This window comes from Ursus arctos, unplaced genomic scaffold (genome assembly GCF_023065955.2).
Source record: "Ursus arctos isolate Adak ecotype North America unplaced genomic scaffold, UrsArc2.0 scaffold_2, whole genome shotgun sequence".
Taxonomy (NCBI): Eukaryota; Metazoa; Chordata; class Mammalia; order Carnivora; family Ursidae; genus Ursus; species Ursus arctos.
In genome coordinates, this window is record NW_026622874.1 from 5011268 (window position 1) to 5028484 (window position 17217).

Sequence of the window (17217 nt, forward strand, 5' to 3'; positions counted from 1 at the left end):
GTCTGCATTACCTCTGAATCCGAGTTTACACAAGGAGTCCTTTGTTTTCAGTCATCGTGACAAAACAGCTAGCATTTCCCAACAGCTGGTGGCAGCAACAATCTGAATCTTGGCATCAGATTTCTCACTTAGGATGCCTATGGCCAAGAATCACCTCAGACACTCAAGCACAATCAAGTGTGAGGGTTATTCCAGCTGTACAGAGATTCCTGGTGCGTCAGGATTCCCATAAAAAGACATGAACTATCCCATATTCCCACATCATGAGCACTTAGCCTTACCACTTGAGTGCTACAATTACAACTTTTATTGAAGATGTTCTGTTACTAGGCATAGGCTTCACACAAGGAAAAATTATTTTCTGTGGAAATGGGTGCAAGGAGCTTACTTAATATATATCTTATGCGGCTTAGGGGCGAAGTACGTCATCCCTTCAGCTGTATGCCTCAATTACGTTTGTTTTATTGTAGATACCTACTGCACGGTTAATCACCTTCATCCGTATTGTTAACTGAACCCTTTAAATATTCATACTCCCAGAACACATCAATTATTTTTTGCCATTCTTTCGCTTGAAAAGATCTTTGGAACATGCACGGTTAGAGAAATAATGGGTGCCATGTTTCTAATATTATAAATTATTGTGACTTTTATACTCAATGACTAGTCGTAACTTGGAAACTCAAAACCACAACCATAAGTGACTATAAAATGACAATGAAAACAGAGTTCATTCCATAGTTGTGGGCTGCTTGACATTTCCCAGCTCGCCCTGATTTTATAAAAAGAAACGACCTCGAAAATAATTAAGCATATCAAGTGGTAAGGCTGAGCTCACTGAAATATGACAATATGTTCATGCCTTTATAACGCTGCGAAGCATTCATGAACTTGGAAGAAGTTTTATTGCTCCTTAACCAATTTATATTTGTATTTTATAGGCTTATACACATTCCCTACAAGGCCATTCTAATCTCTGTTTACCTGTATCCCCCTGAACTCGGAAATAAAGGCAATCAGGTCTCGGCCCACTAGACGGGGAAAAAGATCAGATACTGCGAGAGGCGGAGGCTGGCTGATTTGTTTCTAGCCTGTGTTAATTAGAGTGCTCTTAGTAAAAACACAACTTCAGATTAGCTTTCTCTGCTCAGTGTTTATTAATTTCGATGCTCTTTAAAAGGGAACATGTAAGCATCTTGATAAATAGATTTAGCGGCTCTCACTTTATAATAAAGGAACAAGTGCAACTAAAATAAAACAAGAACAAAAACAAAAAACCAACAATCACAAATGATGGTGAAATGGACAGAAAATACTTCCGTGACCTGAATGCCCTGGGGCCCAGGGTGTGTGCTCCCTGCAGTGTGGGACAGGGCCCAGGGAGTCCTGTTCAGCCACACCTCGGGACCTCAGGGCACAGGGGGGCTGACAGGTCCCAGGAAAATCAGAACCTCCAAGGTGGAAACTGAACTGGCAGAAGTCCAAAGAAGTGGATCCCCCCTCACAGAAAAGTAATGCTCAGGAGGGAAGTTGTGGGAGTCGAGGCCAAGTTCTGTGCTGGGTTCCCCCCTCCTCCCGCCCGGCACAGTTAGCTCACACCAGGGTAAACCTGCACAGAGTGTTGAGGCGCTTTCTCCTAACAGGTCCCTTTGAACAGGGCTTGAAGGAGGAGGGTGTAAAAAAAGGCTGCTCTCCTGAGTGAGGGAATGCCTCAGAGAGCAGACACTTGCAGGTGCTATCAGGGCCAACCCCAGGGAGCCAAACCTGTTATGCTTAATCCTTTCCTCTTTCTTCAGCAACACCCAGATGGCAGGTGGGGGAGAAGATTTCTTAGAAAAGATTCTAACGTTCTACTTAGCATATCCAGGAGCAGCACTGGTGGGACTGGGGGGGAAATGAGTTCCACATCCCTAGTTCCCAGGGATGTCCAGGGGGAGTGCACAGGGACTGGGAAAAAGTTAGTAACCCAGGAAGCCAGGCCCACAGAAGCGTTGTTCCTGGCATCAGAATGTTCCTGCGGGACCTGCTCATTCACCTACCCATCTTTTTTTTAAATTTTATTATGTTATGTTAGTCACCACACAGTACATCATTAGTTTTTGATGCAGTGTTCCATGATTCATTGTTTGCGTATAACACCCAGTGCTCCATGCAATACGTGCCCTCCTTAATACCCATCACCGGGCTAGCCCATCCCCCACCCCCCTCCCCTGTGAAACCCTCAGTTTGTTTCCCAGAATCCACAATCTCTCATGGTTTGTCTCCCCCTCTGATTACCCCCCCTTCATTTTTCCCTTCATTCTCCTGATGTCCTCCCTGCTATTCCTTATGTTCCACAAATAAGTGAAACCATATGATAATTGTCTTTCTCTGCTTGACTTATTTCACTTAGCATAATCTCCTCCAGTCCTGTCCATGTTGCTGCAAATGTTGAGTAATCGTTCTGATGGCTGAGTAATATTCCACTGTATAGATGGACCACATTCTTTATCCATTCGTCCGTTGAAGGGCATCTTGGCTCCTTCCATAGTTTGGCTACTGTGGACATCGCTGCTATGAACATTGGGGTGCTTGTGTCCCTTCTTTTTGCTACATCTGTATCTTTGGGGTAAATCCAAGCTGAGATACCAGCTCACCTGCTCATCTTAAGAACTCACCTACCATGAGCAGAGGCACTGTCCTTGCAGGGAATCAGACTGACAATGCCTCTGCTCGTGTGAAGTTTACACTCTTGTAAACAAGTGACGAATAATCGTAACAACGGCATCTTCCGGACAGTGATCAGCGCTTTTAGAAAAATGTCTGTCCATCAGCCCGTTCATTTACTCACAACAGACCGGATGCGCAGTGCACACCAGGTTCTGGGCTAGCTGCCGCGAGTGCACCACGGTAATTAAAGCACGGGCCAACTCTGGGAATCAGGCACACACAGATGGTAAATGAATCTGTGGGAATTAATGAGGTCGCCCCGAGAGGGTGTAGGGCACGAAGGAAGAGGGGAAAGGAGCCCACAGATATGGCAGGTGGTGGTGTAGGAAGACGCGGGGGAGAGTATGGCGTGGCTCAGGCCAGGGCTCAGCACAGAAGCAAAGTGTTCAGAGAAGGCAGTCACCCAGAGTCCAGGCACAGTCACAAAGTCAAGTTCGAAGAGGAGCCAGTATCACAGGGTCCTGGGACCCAGCCCGACATCAGGCTCTCCGCTCAGTGGGAAGCCTGCTTCTCCCTTTTGCCTGCTGTTCCCTCTGCTTGTGCTCTCTCTCTCTCTCTCTCTCTGACAAATAAATAAAATCTTAGAAAAAGAGAGAGAGAGAGAATGGAATCTAGAAAGCAGGAGGAGACACCCTTTCCACTGAGTGTTAAGAGACAGAAGAAGGATGTTGCTGAGGACAGAGTGGGGTGGGGCAGGGCTGGGGTGAGGAGCACTGGTGGGATGGGGAGCAGGCTGGGGTAGGAAGCAGGACTGGGGTGGGGAGCACAGGTGGGGTGGGGAACAAGGTGGGATGGGGGGCAGGACTGAGGAGGGAGCAGGGCTGGGATGGGATGTGAGGCTGGGGTGAGGAAAAGGAATGGGGTGGGGAACAAGGCTGGATGGGGAGATGCCTGGGTGGGGAACAGGGCTGGGGTGGGGAGCACAGGTGGAGTGGGGAACAAGGTGGGATGGGGGCAGGGCTGAGGAGGGAGCAGGGCTGGGATGCGGTGTGAGGCTGGGGTGGAGAACAGGAATGGGGTGGGGAGCAGTGGAGAATTAAAAGCTCGAATAATGTCGAGCTAATGGCCACAGAACATTCGCAGGCAAGTTTCAGTGCAAATGGAAGAGGCCTCCAGAGCCTGGTATTTTGAGTAAGTCAGCTGACAGTTGCTAAGGGTAAATGGGTGGATCGGGTGGGGCAAGGTACGTGGTGTCTGATCACGGAATGTACTTCACATGGGAATATATAAAATGTGTCCAACTCGACAGTGAAGAAATACCTGCGTATCACAGCGATTCACACATTTTTTAAGTAAACCTTTCCGTGTATGGCTTCGAGCCTGGGGAAACCCTGCCAGTGTAGACAACCCAGTTCAGTACCCTCGGACGACCGTACAGAAGCCCAGCATCTGCGCACAACCGTCTGAATCAAACGGCTGAGGAACTGTGGCAACGAGGCTCAGCCTCCAGGCCCCACACCCCAGTCACTTGACTTCAAGCCAACGGCTCGACCTCCCTGCGTCCCAAGCGAAAGAAAGTACTCTCTATTTTTTCTTTCCGCTCCTCTGGGCAACTGTAGAGATGAATCCAGAATCTACTGAAAGCTTCTGGCCGCCTTAGAAAAGAGCCTGAGAACATCAAAGGCCTGTGTGGAACTGGAAGAATGTTCTGGGTGTGGGCATCACAGGGCCACACGAATAGCAAAGGCAGAGATGTGTGTAGGGCTCTTTTCAAGCGTTTCCCTCACCGGAATCAGCGGTCCCAGGATGCGAGACGGAACCAACCCTAATCAGAAGACAGAGAGCACGACACCGCCCAGACGTGCGGGCAAGTCCGGCAAATCCCTGCTCAGGACTCACCTTGTGAAAAGACACATTGTCCCTCTGCTTACCCACAACGTAAGCCCTTCATTTACTGAATAGCTGCTCAGTCAACACAGAGCCTTCACAGTTTGTCTGTCCCTCTGACCGCTGACGCTTGGGACTGGTGGGTTCCTAGTCTAGGGACCATGTCGACCTTTGCGCCCAGTACATGCAAGGTACTCACCGGAATGTTTGCCAAATTGCTCTCTCACCACGGGGCATGTGAGTGTGGGCTCCGTAAAAGCCACTACAAAGGCAGGAACTGTAGGCAAGGTGATGGGGGATACCTGAGCCATTTCATAAAATTTTTAAAATTTTGTATTGAAGTAAAATCGACATAAAAATGAATCATTTTAAAATGAACAATTCAGGGGTACCTAGTGCCTCAGTTGGTTAAGTGTCCAACGCTTGATTTCGGTTCAGGTCCTGATCTCAGGGTCGTGAGTTCGAGCCCCACGTCAAGATCCTGGCTGAATGTGGAGCCTGTTCAAGTTTCTCCCTCTCCCTCCGCCCCTTCAACCCCCCACTCGCGTGTGACCTCTCTCTCTCTTTCTTTTGCTAAGAAAATAAGTAAATAAATAAATAAAATGAACAGTTCTGTAGCATTTAGTGCACTCACAGTGGTATACAACCAACCCCCACCTCTACCTAGCTCTGAAACATTGTCATCGCCCCAGAAGGAAACCCTATAGCTATCTAGCAGTTGCTCCCCGCCTCCCTCCCTTCAATCTCAGACTGGCGACCACTAATTTGAATTCTGTCTCCGTAAATTTGTCTATTTTTGAGTATTTCTTATGACTGGGACATAAAGTGTGGCCTTTTATGTTTATCTTCTTACACTCAGCATGTTTTCAGAAGCCTTGAATGTTCTGGCACGTACCGTACTCGTTCCTTCACTGGCTGAATGATACTCCATTGCAGGGCTACGGCACCACCGGCTTAGCTACTCATCCTTCGTGAACAGTGGGGCTGTTTCTACCTTCTGACTACTGTGACCAGTGCTGCTATGAACATATGTGTACACGTATTCGGTAAGTATCGGTTGTCAATTCTTTGGGTATACAGTTGATCCTTGAATGACACAGGTGGTAAGGAGTCAACACCCTCCCCCAACGGGGCACAACTGAAATCCATGTATGACTTTTGACTCCCCAAAATCCTAACAATGACTGGCCTGCTCCTGACCAGAAGCCTTACCAGTAACATGAACAGTCAGGTAACATGTTTTGTATGTTACATGTATTATATATACTGCATTCCTACAGGAAAGTAAGCTAGAGAAAAGAAAATGGTAAATTCATGAGAGAAAATATATCTACAGTACCGTACTTTTTAAAAAACATCCACACGTAAGTGGACTCGGGCAGTTCAAACCCTTGTTGTTCAGGGGTCAACAGTACAACTAGAAGAGAAAGGACTCAGTCATATGGCAATTCTACGTTTAATTTTGTGAGGAACTGTTGTCCACAGTGTTGGACATCCCCACCAGCAACGTTCAAGGGGTCTAACTTCTCACATCCTTGCCAACAGGGTCTTTCTTCTTCCTTTTTTATCACAGCCATCCTAGCGAATGTTAAGCAGTATCTCACTGTGGTTGTGATTTGCATTTCCCTGATGACTAATGATCCAGCACCTTTTCGTGTGTTCCTTGGCCAATTATATACTTCTCCGGAGAAAAGTCTACTTATGCCCTTTGCCCATCTTTTTAATTGGGTTGTTTGTCTTTCAGTCCTTTTTAAGCAAGGCACTCTGATACTCCTCTCTGAACGCCCTGCTTCAAGGAGACAAGACCAAACCAAGATGTTAACAGAGCGCTGGCTGACAGGTCACACTCTGAAGCCAGGCTGCGTGGGTTCAGTCTGCAACAGAGCTGCTCGACAAACTTACCTCCCTGAGCCACAAGCTCTTCATGTGTACAATGGGCGCTATTAATAGTAAACGTCGTGGATGTGTGGTGCAGTAAATAATTTAATCAATAATTTCATCAATAAAATCAATTACAGTGGTGTCTGACAAAAAGTAAGAGCTATAAAATGATTCAAAAATCAATAAAGTTCGTAGAGAAAGCACCTCCGTGAGATTACATATGCACAGGAACGGGAGACATGGATAAGCATCTCCGCCAGATCCAGCAAGAGGAAAAGGAACGTCGGGAACGATTCACAGTATTTTGCCTCTATGTGAAGTCTAAAATGATCTCAAAATAATAAAAAGCAGTACACAACACATTCTTCTTGATATCTTTTTAACAACTTAGGTAACACATTCTTACACTGTGGCTACAAGGCAGAACTCACAACTGTGAAGGTAGTTTGATGATACGAATACTAAACCAGGGACCAAACCTTCTGCCCCATCATACATTCCTTGGAATGAAAAAAAGATGAAGAAAGTGTACAGGCTGCTGCATTTTAGAATTCCGATTTCTTTGAAATGCCTACCTATCACTGTGACTGAGGACGATAAACCACTGTATGTGGCTGAGAATATCAAGACCCTCTCCTTTCTGCTGTATACAGAAAAAATCCAACTGCATCCAGAGGCGTCATGTCCAGCAATTCGCCTACTCAGGCCCAAAAGTCATAGATACGGTTCTGCCAAGTCTACCTCGCTGCCATTACGCTTCACACAGTCTTAAGAAAGGGGCATTCAGGCTAACATGTGACATCTATCCAGTGTCACTGTACAAAGGCCTCTGTGCTCCAATTCTATCCTATACTTGAAAGATAAAGGCTCTTCCAAGGTGGAGGTTCAATACCAACTACTACACACTCAGGCCCAATTAAATTTCCAATTTATAATATACGATTTCATACTTGTAATGCTTCCTGTCATTTTGCATTGATTTAATAAGGAGTGAAATCCCCTCTTCTCTTGAATTCTTTAAGGAGCTTGGGTTTCCTAAAAGCTTAGGTGTCCTTCCCCAATCCCCTCTACCCAGCAAACTTAAACCTTGACATACTAATCAACTGGGATTACCAATCCATGGGCTCTGCAAAGGACTGATGCCAAGGAACTGGAGTCATGGGCAAGTTCATGTTTATTCTCGATAGTGGAATGAACAGACAGAATGAACAGAAGAAGTGGTGAGAAATTAGTAAATCAAAAGGAAAAATGCCAAAGTTAATTTGTCAAGCAGAGATAAAGGAAATTAGTGAAAGTCTGTTATAGAGCAAACAAACAACAGAACTTACTTTCTTTGAAAGACATATAATAATATGACATATGAAATGGGCAAGCTTAAGTGAGCTTACTCTTAAAAAAAAAAAAAATCATGTTCCTGGAAAAGCAAATAAATGGAAATAAGTCCTGGATTAGTCATCAAAATGTTCTTTCTTGTTCAAGATCACAGTTAAAGAAGGATGTTTAAGAGACTGTGAGTCCCAGGTTTGAGTTCCAGATCTAAAGACAGGCCAAGAAATGTCAGGTCTAAAGTGTACCTATAAGGGCACCAGGTGGCTCAGTCAGTTAAGCGTCTGCCTTTGGATCAGGCCATGATTGCAGGGACCTGGAATCGAGCCCCATATTGGGCTCCCTGCTCAATTAGGAGTCTGCTTCTCCCTCAGCCTCTCCCCCCGTTCGTGCATGCATGCTATCTCTCTCTCAAATAAATAAAATCTTTAAAATAAAATAAAATGTACCTATAAGTGCATTTTTCACAGATTACAGAAATATTGATTTCCAACTTTAGTGACAACTAAAATTTGCTATAGCTTGATTCTGAGAACTATAATTTTTTTTTTTTTTTTTTTTTTTTTTGCTTTCTGGCCATTACAGAAAATAAAGAAATCATAGAATAATACAGGGGAGAAAAACAGGGAATCTGATATACTATGCCTTAAGAAAGGAGGATTTTTGTTGTATTTACTATCAAAGGCAAGACTTAAATAATATATTTTGCATTATCTTAAAACTAAGAATTTAACATACTGTGACTTCTTCCCTACCAAAATATCAGAATGATGTTATACACGTATCATTCAACTTACAACACACAATGATTATTTTCCCATATTATTAAAAGTGCTTAATGGCTGTATGTAACTTCTCTATACTTTTACTTATAACTTATTTAGCCAATTCCACATTGCTGAACTTTTCATTCTTTGCTACTTAAAAAAAAAATACAACTACAAATTTCACCAAACAAAGAGTATTATGAGCAGTTTTAGATTCTTGATAAATACTTCTAAACTTGCTTTGTCCCAGGGCGCCTGGGTGGCTCAGCTGGTTAAGTATCTGCCTTAGGCTCGGGTCATGATCCCACCAGGGTCCAGGGATCAAGCCCTGCATTAGCCTCCCTGCTCAGTGGGGAATCTGCTTCTCCCTCTCCCTCTGCCTCCCCCTCCCACTCATGTTCTCACTCATTCTGTTCTCTTGCTCAAATAAATAAATAATCTTAAAAAATTTTTTTCTTTGTCCTAAAACAGAAATCAATTTATGCAACAGTAGTAAATGAGAGTCCCTGCCTTACTAAATTCTTGCTAACATTTGAACATTAACAATTCCTATTAATTTCTGCCAAATGGCATCTCACTATGTGCCTTTCTTTGACTATTTAGTAAGGTTAATTTTTTCCCATATATTTATAGACTAACTGTACTTTTTTGTGGATTCTCTGTGTAATCTATGGTACACTCTCTTGTCTATTAATTCTTCCAAATGATCAATAAATACCTGGGATGATGCCTCAATACCATTTAGCCTGGAAAGGCCATCATGTTTATAATGCTTAGTTTTAGCATCTGTGAGCACAGTACGCCTCTGCAATTAATCTCCTATATTGTTTCAAGTTTGTAAATCTCTTTGTATTTTCTTTGTTGTATTTGAAATCTCTACAGTCCTACAAGACTTGTCAGCACTTCTGTATGCAAAATATATGCTATTTTCCAAATCACTCATCTTTTTATAACCAGGAATTTTTTTTTATGATTTATTTATTTGAGAGAGAGAGAGAGAGAGAGAGAGAGCATGAGTAGGAGGGGCAGAGGGAGAGAGAATCTCAAGCTGAGCAGGAAGCCCAAAGAGGGGCTCGATACCACAAACATGAGATCATGACCTGAGCCAAAACCAATAGTCAGACACCTAACTAACTTTTCCACCCAGGTGCCCCAGGAAATTTTCTATTATGACATAGGAATCACTATTTTAAAATTAAGAGTTTCTGAGTACAATTTGCTTGTTTTCTATTATTTTTATCAGATTCTCTATTTTTATGTTATAAAAATTTTTAATTTCCACTTCAGTCTAAGAGTTAAAGTTTTTTAGTTCTCAAGCAATGGGTGGAGTTGAACCCTTGATGCCTATATCCACCAAGAATCAGTTTTGGTAAATGTTTTGAGGATAACTGAAGAAAAAAAAAAAGTTATATATCTTTTATGAAAGATATAAATTGATTTCATTTAATGCTTTTTACCTTAAATTCTATTTATATGACACTGATATTGATATCCCTTTCTTTCAGTTTTATTTTTTTAATTTTTATTTATTTATTTGAGAGAGCGACAGAGCGAGAGGGGTATGGGGAGCAAGCACGAGCAAGGGGACGGGCAGACAAGCTGACTCCCTGGTGAGCACAGAGCCCAAAGCAGAGCTCCACCCCAGGACCCTGAGATCATGACCTGAGCTGAAGTCAGATGCTTAACCAACTGAGCCACCCAGGCACCCCTCTTTTAGTTTTAATTTGCCTGATTTGCCTTTGCTTATCATTTTACTTAAATCACACTTTTGTTTTTGGGTGGAGTGAGTGTTGTCACTTATGAACACCTTATACTTGAGACGGCTCTACTCTAGGAGCTAAAGGAACACCTGGCACAGAACAGAGTCTCAGCAATTAAGTTGTTTGTTATAAAACATCTGTCTTTCTCCATCATACTTGCATCTGGTAAGCGCCTAATAAAGTGAAGAGAGGTTTTCTCTGATCACTAAGCCATGCTTCTCTGCTACTCTTAAAATTAGGAATACTATAATATTATAAATTAAAATATTATAACCTTTTCTAAGTTCATGGAAATATCTTACAACTGATGGGAGTGTGAGTTACATGAGTATCTATCAATATTCACATGTCATCAAATTCTATCTAAACATATACATTTTATTGTTTGTAAATTATAATTCAATTTAAAAATGGGCTTAGGAGGACGCCTGGGTGGCTCAGTCAGCTGGGCGTCTGCCTTAGGCTCAGGTCATGATCCCACAGCCCTGGAATCAAGTTCCTCATTGGGCTCCATGCTCAGCGGGGAGCCTGCTTCTCCTTCTGCCTATCTCTCTCCCTGCTTGTGCGCTCTCTCTCTTTCTCTTTCCTGACAAATAAACAAATAAAATCTTAAAAAAAAAAAAAGAAGAAGTTGTTTAACAAAATGGACTTAGAGGAACAAAATGTAAGCATAGCTCATGGAGTAGCTTCCCTATGCTCCATGAAGAAAAGATTTTTGGCAATACAGACATAACATTAATTTTATCCATAAAATTACATTTGTGTACAGAATACTATCTCATGGTATTTTGTGACAGGGGAACAAGCCCTCTGTTGCACCAAAAATTAAAGTTAGGTTTCAAGATGATTTCTACATAAATTATGAAAATAAACTTTGGATTTTCCTGATGATACAGGAAATAAAACAAAACCAAACAAAAAGTATCCCTGAGAGTTTACCAGTCAAGTAGAATAACTGCTTTGGTCTTTGAGATTTGCTATAACAATTACCCAAACAAACAAAGGTTCTTTAGAGTCTACAAGTAACCTTTACACTGTAGAGGTACCTTAACCTTCAAAGCTCCCTCATCACCCAAGGATTAAAACACTTTAAATATTCCTATCTTGAACCACACTTTCCATCACAAATCTGGAAGTCCTTCATTTATGAAGGAAAACAGGGCATTCCAGCATGAGCATTCACTCAATTTGTGGAAATAAAGTATCCTTCAGTCCCTTACAATTTTGCTCAACAACATTTGCGAGGGAAAGTTTCAAGCATTTATTGGAAATACCCCGGAAAATAGAGGGCAATTTACTGGCGCGTATGATTGTCAAGTGGGAGAATATGTCAATCACCTAATTACCAACTATTCATTGAGGAGGGCTTTTAAATATATTGTAAATGAAACAAGTAAAATTAGCCATGATTCCAAATGTACTATACTGTATAACACACAGAATAGAAGGCTTTTTCGAAATACATGATTTATTCCAAGGAGTTTCCCACCTTAAAGACGTTCTCTGTGAAAAGCAATTTGTACTGACCCAAGTTCCTACACCTTCCACAGTCCTTTTCAGAGTGGATATTTATTCAAAAGCAACTAGATTATGGGGAAACAAGTCTTCCAGTCTGAGCTAAAGTTCCACAAAAGCACTAAGGAGATCATTTTTTATTCCGTTCCAGTACCCACCTTTTCATTTCCTGGCCTCCTTCAGACCCCAACATAAGCCCCTTTACAGGGAACCACAAGACAATTCTGATTTTGCATATGACACTTTGGAGTTGCAAAACTAAAGATCAGTAAACAGAATCTGTCTTCCTCAACCGTACTGATAAGGACCCGTGTATAAAGATCATTCCTACTTTCTGCCATGGCCCCAGATCCAAAAAGGGCACCACACTTTGGGGCCATATTTGCCTCTACAGAGCCCTTGGCAGAGAGAGAAAACATCAAAATAACAGTGATAACAACAGCACACCATTTAAAATTGAACTGATACTGCAAGGAGAAAGCAGTATTTTGTTCCTTAAAACAAAAATGACATATACGATCTAACCATCAGCAACAGGAAAACATTTTCAAAGCAACGAGAATAACACCTGTATTTGCCTTTTGTCCATGACACCAGCAAATGCTGGCTCTTCCCGTGACGTGGTGACGTCAGCCACTCTTGAGCTAGAAGAACACATGCATAAGAGACACACAAAATGCACGAATCCCCAAACTACACACTTTAACCAAACCAGTAGAAATAGATTTCTATTTTAATATAAAGTAAAAGGAAGAGAAATCTTAAACTTTTTTAGGCCTGTGATTTGAATATTATAGGAACCACTGTGATTCACTGACCCGATGGTACAAAGACCTCTGCTTATACCCATGACTTGGTCAAACATTTTCACAGCAGCAGAGGCACCTACTTATGATATTAAGAAGAAAGTGATTTAAACCTTCACACACTCTGCTAATGTGCTGTTCTCTTCAAATGAAAAGTGCAGGGGAATATTAAGAGCCACGTCTGGGTTATGAGCAGAATTTGTAACTTCACTGCTTTCTTAAATTAGATCCCATCGCTCACAATCCTCACCTCATTTAAGACTTTGTAAATTTAACATAACAAGAACAAAAATTGTAACAATTCATCATTACAAAGGGCAGAGTTGACCCAGATTTGCCATGTCAACTGTCTAAATAAATTCTAGACTTCACTTATTACTGAAGAAATACAAAAATTCATAACCCCAACCACCAACGGCAGACTCCAATGATCTTCCCAAACCTTGCTGAGTTTTAACTGCCCACACACTACTCCCCAAATGAGGATGAAAGTAGCTAAATACTATTTATTTCTAGTTGTGGGGGCCGTTACTCTATAATTTGAAAGGCATTCTTCCTTTTGAATTTGTCACTTTGAGTTTATCGCTTCAGCACTGCCATTAAAAATTACTAGCTACTATACATATTAATGCCAGGCTGGAAGTTAAACTGAGCAAGGAAAGTCTGTTCACCGTACAGAAGAGCTCAGAAAGACAAAATAAAATCAAGAGACCACACAGAAGAAGAATAAACATCTTCATGGCAGTAGAGCACTGAATGGGCAAAGAATGAGTATGAAATTATTGAGGAGAATCTGAAAAGGCTGTGAGCCTCTTTCCAACAAAAGCCTAGTCTCAAACTGGTGTCCAATCCTCCTTGAAAATATGGAGAAAAAGAGATAGGAAAACCAATGTGGGGCCAGGAGGAGAAAGGAGACGATGATAACTGCACAGAAAGTTTGCTATTTCTAAGGATTTCGATAAAAATGGGGCAAGTCAAAAATTGATCTCTCCAGGGGCGCCTGGGTGGCGCAGTCGTTGAGCATCTGCCTTCGGCTCAGGGCGTGATCCCAGCGTTCTGGGATCGAGCCCTGCATCGGGCTTCTCCGCTGGGAGCCTGCTTCTTCCTCTCCCACTCCCCCTGCTTGTGTTCCCTCTCTCGCTGGCTGTCTCTCAAAAAAAAAAAAAAAATTGATCTCTCCAATGACATCAATTTCCTGCAGGCAGATTTTCTAAACACTCAACCCAGCAACTCTCCCAGACCATCCTTATGCCAGACTTCAGGGAGAAAGCACCCGCTTGCTTTCTGCTTTCAAAAGGGGTGCTGTCTCCACTTAGTGATGTTTATAAAAATGGCAGCAGTTTCCCATTTGAATGTTAATTACTGTTGTGACACACAAGATAATTTAACTTGCTTCAGTAATTTATTCTTCCTTGTAATTAGATGTAGTAATTGGAAAATCTTCCAGAATGTAACAACACTTCCAAAGGTGAAATGGCAGGGAAAGGGAGCTTTCCCAGAGGATCTCAATTATAAATCTGGGGCTGGCTGCTCAACTGGCTGTTGCTTAGATGAACCGAGCCAGGGATCAGAGATGGTCCTTCTGGAACCAAGTAGGTGGTACCCATACTCTTCAAGAGCTGAATGATTCAAGAGGAAGGCAAAGCCCCAACAGACAATTTAGAGCTACACTGAGAAGAGTACGGATTACAAAACTTGAATGAATCCAGGAATGATACTACACAGTGCCATTTTAAACCCTCTACTCTGGGAGCTATTCACACACAGGTCAAAGACTCTGTAGAAAGAGTGCAGGCCAAAAATACCACTGCAGTGTGATGGGTTCTACTCATATTACTTGATTTATGGAAGTGGTTCGGTGCTTGCCACATCATACATGCACATAAATATTTACTGAAACAAGCAAATGAGGGACTGGATAGGTAAATGAATTGGTGCATGCAAGGCTTGGAAATAACTATAGCCAGTAAGTATTCAATACATAGAATATATAGGTACCATGCTAATAAGCACTTTATTCTCTTTTCCTCCTCTCCCAATTTCCTTTCCATTGTACCCAAAGTCTTACTCCCTATCTTTACCTAAAATCCTTTTTAAAAAACATTCTATGATGACTATTTCAATCATACACATCAATCTAGAGAATACCCCCATGTACCCATCTTCTAGATTCAATAATGATGGGCAATCTTTCTTCATGTATACCCTGTAATAGTAGGCTTCCTATTTTTTTTTTTTTTTGAAGTAAATCCCAGACACAACATTTCATCTGACAATATTTAAAGGGCTCACATTTTTTTACAGGGCTCATTTTGATAAATCTCAATGTAATAATTCCTTAAATACACTAACAAGAATTCCTCAATATAACCAAATATTCAGGTACTATGCCTTTCCCCCAACTGCATTATAATTTTTTTTACAGTTTGGGGCACCTGAGTGGCTCATATGGTTAAGCGTCTGCCTTCGGCTCAGGTCATGATCTCCAGGTTCTGGGACTGAGCCCCGTGTTGGACTCCCAGCTCAGCAGGGAGTCTGCTTTTCCCTCTCCCTCTGCCTCTCTCCCTGCTTGTGCTCTGTCTCTCAAATGAATAAATAAAATCTTTAAAAAATAATAATAATAATATTTTACAGTTGTATAAATTGGTATCTAAAAGAGGTACAGACATTAGGATTAGTTGATATATATCTTAATCCTTTTAATTTATAGATTTCATCTTCCATCTTTTTTACTTCAGTTGCTTCATGTTACTTCATGTTACTTCATGTTATTTCATGTTACTTCATGTTATTTCATGTTGCTTCAGTTACTTCAATTGTTAATGAAAAAAGTCATTTGTCCTGTAGAGTTGCCTAGTCTAGATTTGTTAAAAATTGTATCTCTCTGATGTTTAATTCACTCTGTTTCCCTGTCTTCCACATTTCCTATTAATCAGTAGTCAGAGAGAGGCCAGACCAGATTACACGCTGAAAATTCAGCAAGAATATTTCACAGGCTGTACATTTCACCAGGAGACATCCAGTCCAGTTGTCTTTCTGTGGTGCTGTTGGCAGCCAGCGATGCTCACTGCTTAGACCCACTGACGCACTGGGGTTGCTGACCCTTCTGAGTACTTTCTCATCTGTTCACTGAGCTACTTCTCCAAAAAGAGACTCTCTCTTCATCGCTTGGTTAATCTGAGGTACAATTTGTAAGGGAAAGCAAGTAAAACACTTGATTCATTCCTTTCTGTTCACCAGTTTACAAAATAAGGAGCAGATCCCCTAATATCATTTTAAAAAGAAAGGGAGCAAAGAGAATTTTATTTTTAACTCTGAAATTTCCTTAAGGGAACCATTCTATGTCAGAAATTCAAAACTGTCCATTACCATAGTACATTTGGAGGCTGGGGTAGATAAAGACATCATGTCTTTCAGAACTCTGCCTCATTAGGGCCTCTTCCGCGAGCAGACTTTTTCTTAATTTGAACATCCCCAAGTGAGGGAGTTCTAATAAACAAAAGATCCTGTGTATTTATTTAAGAATCTTATCTACCACCTTCCTCTCAAAGTCATGATGCAGACGCTTGCCTCCTGATTCTCCGATCCAAAGGGCAGAAGAGAATGGGCAGCAAAGACTAGAGTAGTTTCCAGCAAAAGACGCCTCCCTTTGCAAACACTCCCCAGAACTGACACGAACAGAGCACGTGATGTAAGGAGCCACAAAGAGATGTGATCAAAGCAACCAAATGTCAGGCAGGAACATGTTCTTCTGTAGAATGTACATCACATGGGCTCCTTTTCTCCCCCAGGAGAGAAACTGATCACTGAAGCTACAAATAAAAACAGAGACCCTGGTCTGTACTGTATGGAGAGCAGAGACACGTGTCCTTGAAATCACACGCGGCTGTGATGTAAGAAATCTGTTCGCACAATTACTAAGCAGCTCACATCCTCTCCAGCCCCCGAGGCTGACTGCTCAGGAGGCACGGCACAGCGGACGTCCTGTCTGCCGCGGAAAGGACTCAGGAAACTCAGGGATAATAGGAATTCTATCATCTCATGTATGGCACTCCGGGTAACCAACGATCGCCTCTACTCACCAGCCCAGGAAATCCATGATGATGATGTATCCTCCTGATACCCACACAAGCTCAAGGCAGGAAAGTCAAACAGAGAGAGCTGAAAAACGGGAATTCAACACTAGCACATGGGCTTCCCGAATAAACAGCTTCACCGCCTTGCACCTTCCTTTCCACGTTTACAAAGTAGAGATGATTACCTTTGCTTATACTCCAGGGGTATTTTGAATAACAAAAATAATCCTTTGAAATCTTCACAGATAGTACAATTTTATCCTACTAATGAAGGAAACAGAAAGAGAAACCTGAACAAACAGTCTCAAAGCCTGTCCAATTAGTCCACGGAAAAGAAAGATCCACTTCCAAGACTAGGAAACATCCCCGACTGGCAGCCACTAACACTGTCCTTCTTGTCAACTCCTCCCTATCACTACTTTGCACCTCCTTCTTTCCCCTTTCTCCAGCCCGCATGGCCTAACCCCACTCCTCCTCTTTCTTGATCCTCTACCACTTCTCCCTCCCCTATGTAAGCCTCCCTCCCCTGCACAATTAAAGCTCCTTCCCA

General features: G+C 42.2%; 1 protein-coding gene across 4 annotated transcripts in view; it reads right to left on the reverse strand.

Annotated features, from left to right (window-relative positions):
* SMYD3 (SET and MYND domain containing 3) overlaps positions 1-17217 on the reverse strand; it is a 684303-nt gene that overhangs the window by 352718 nt on the left and 314368 nt on the right. The window lies entirely within an intron of this gene.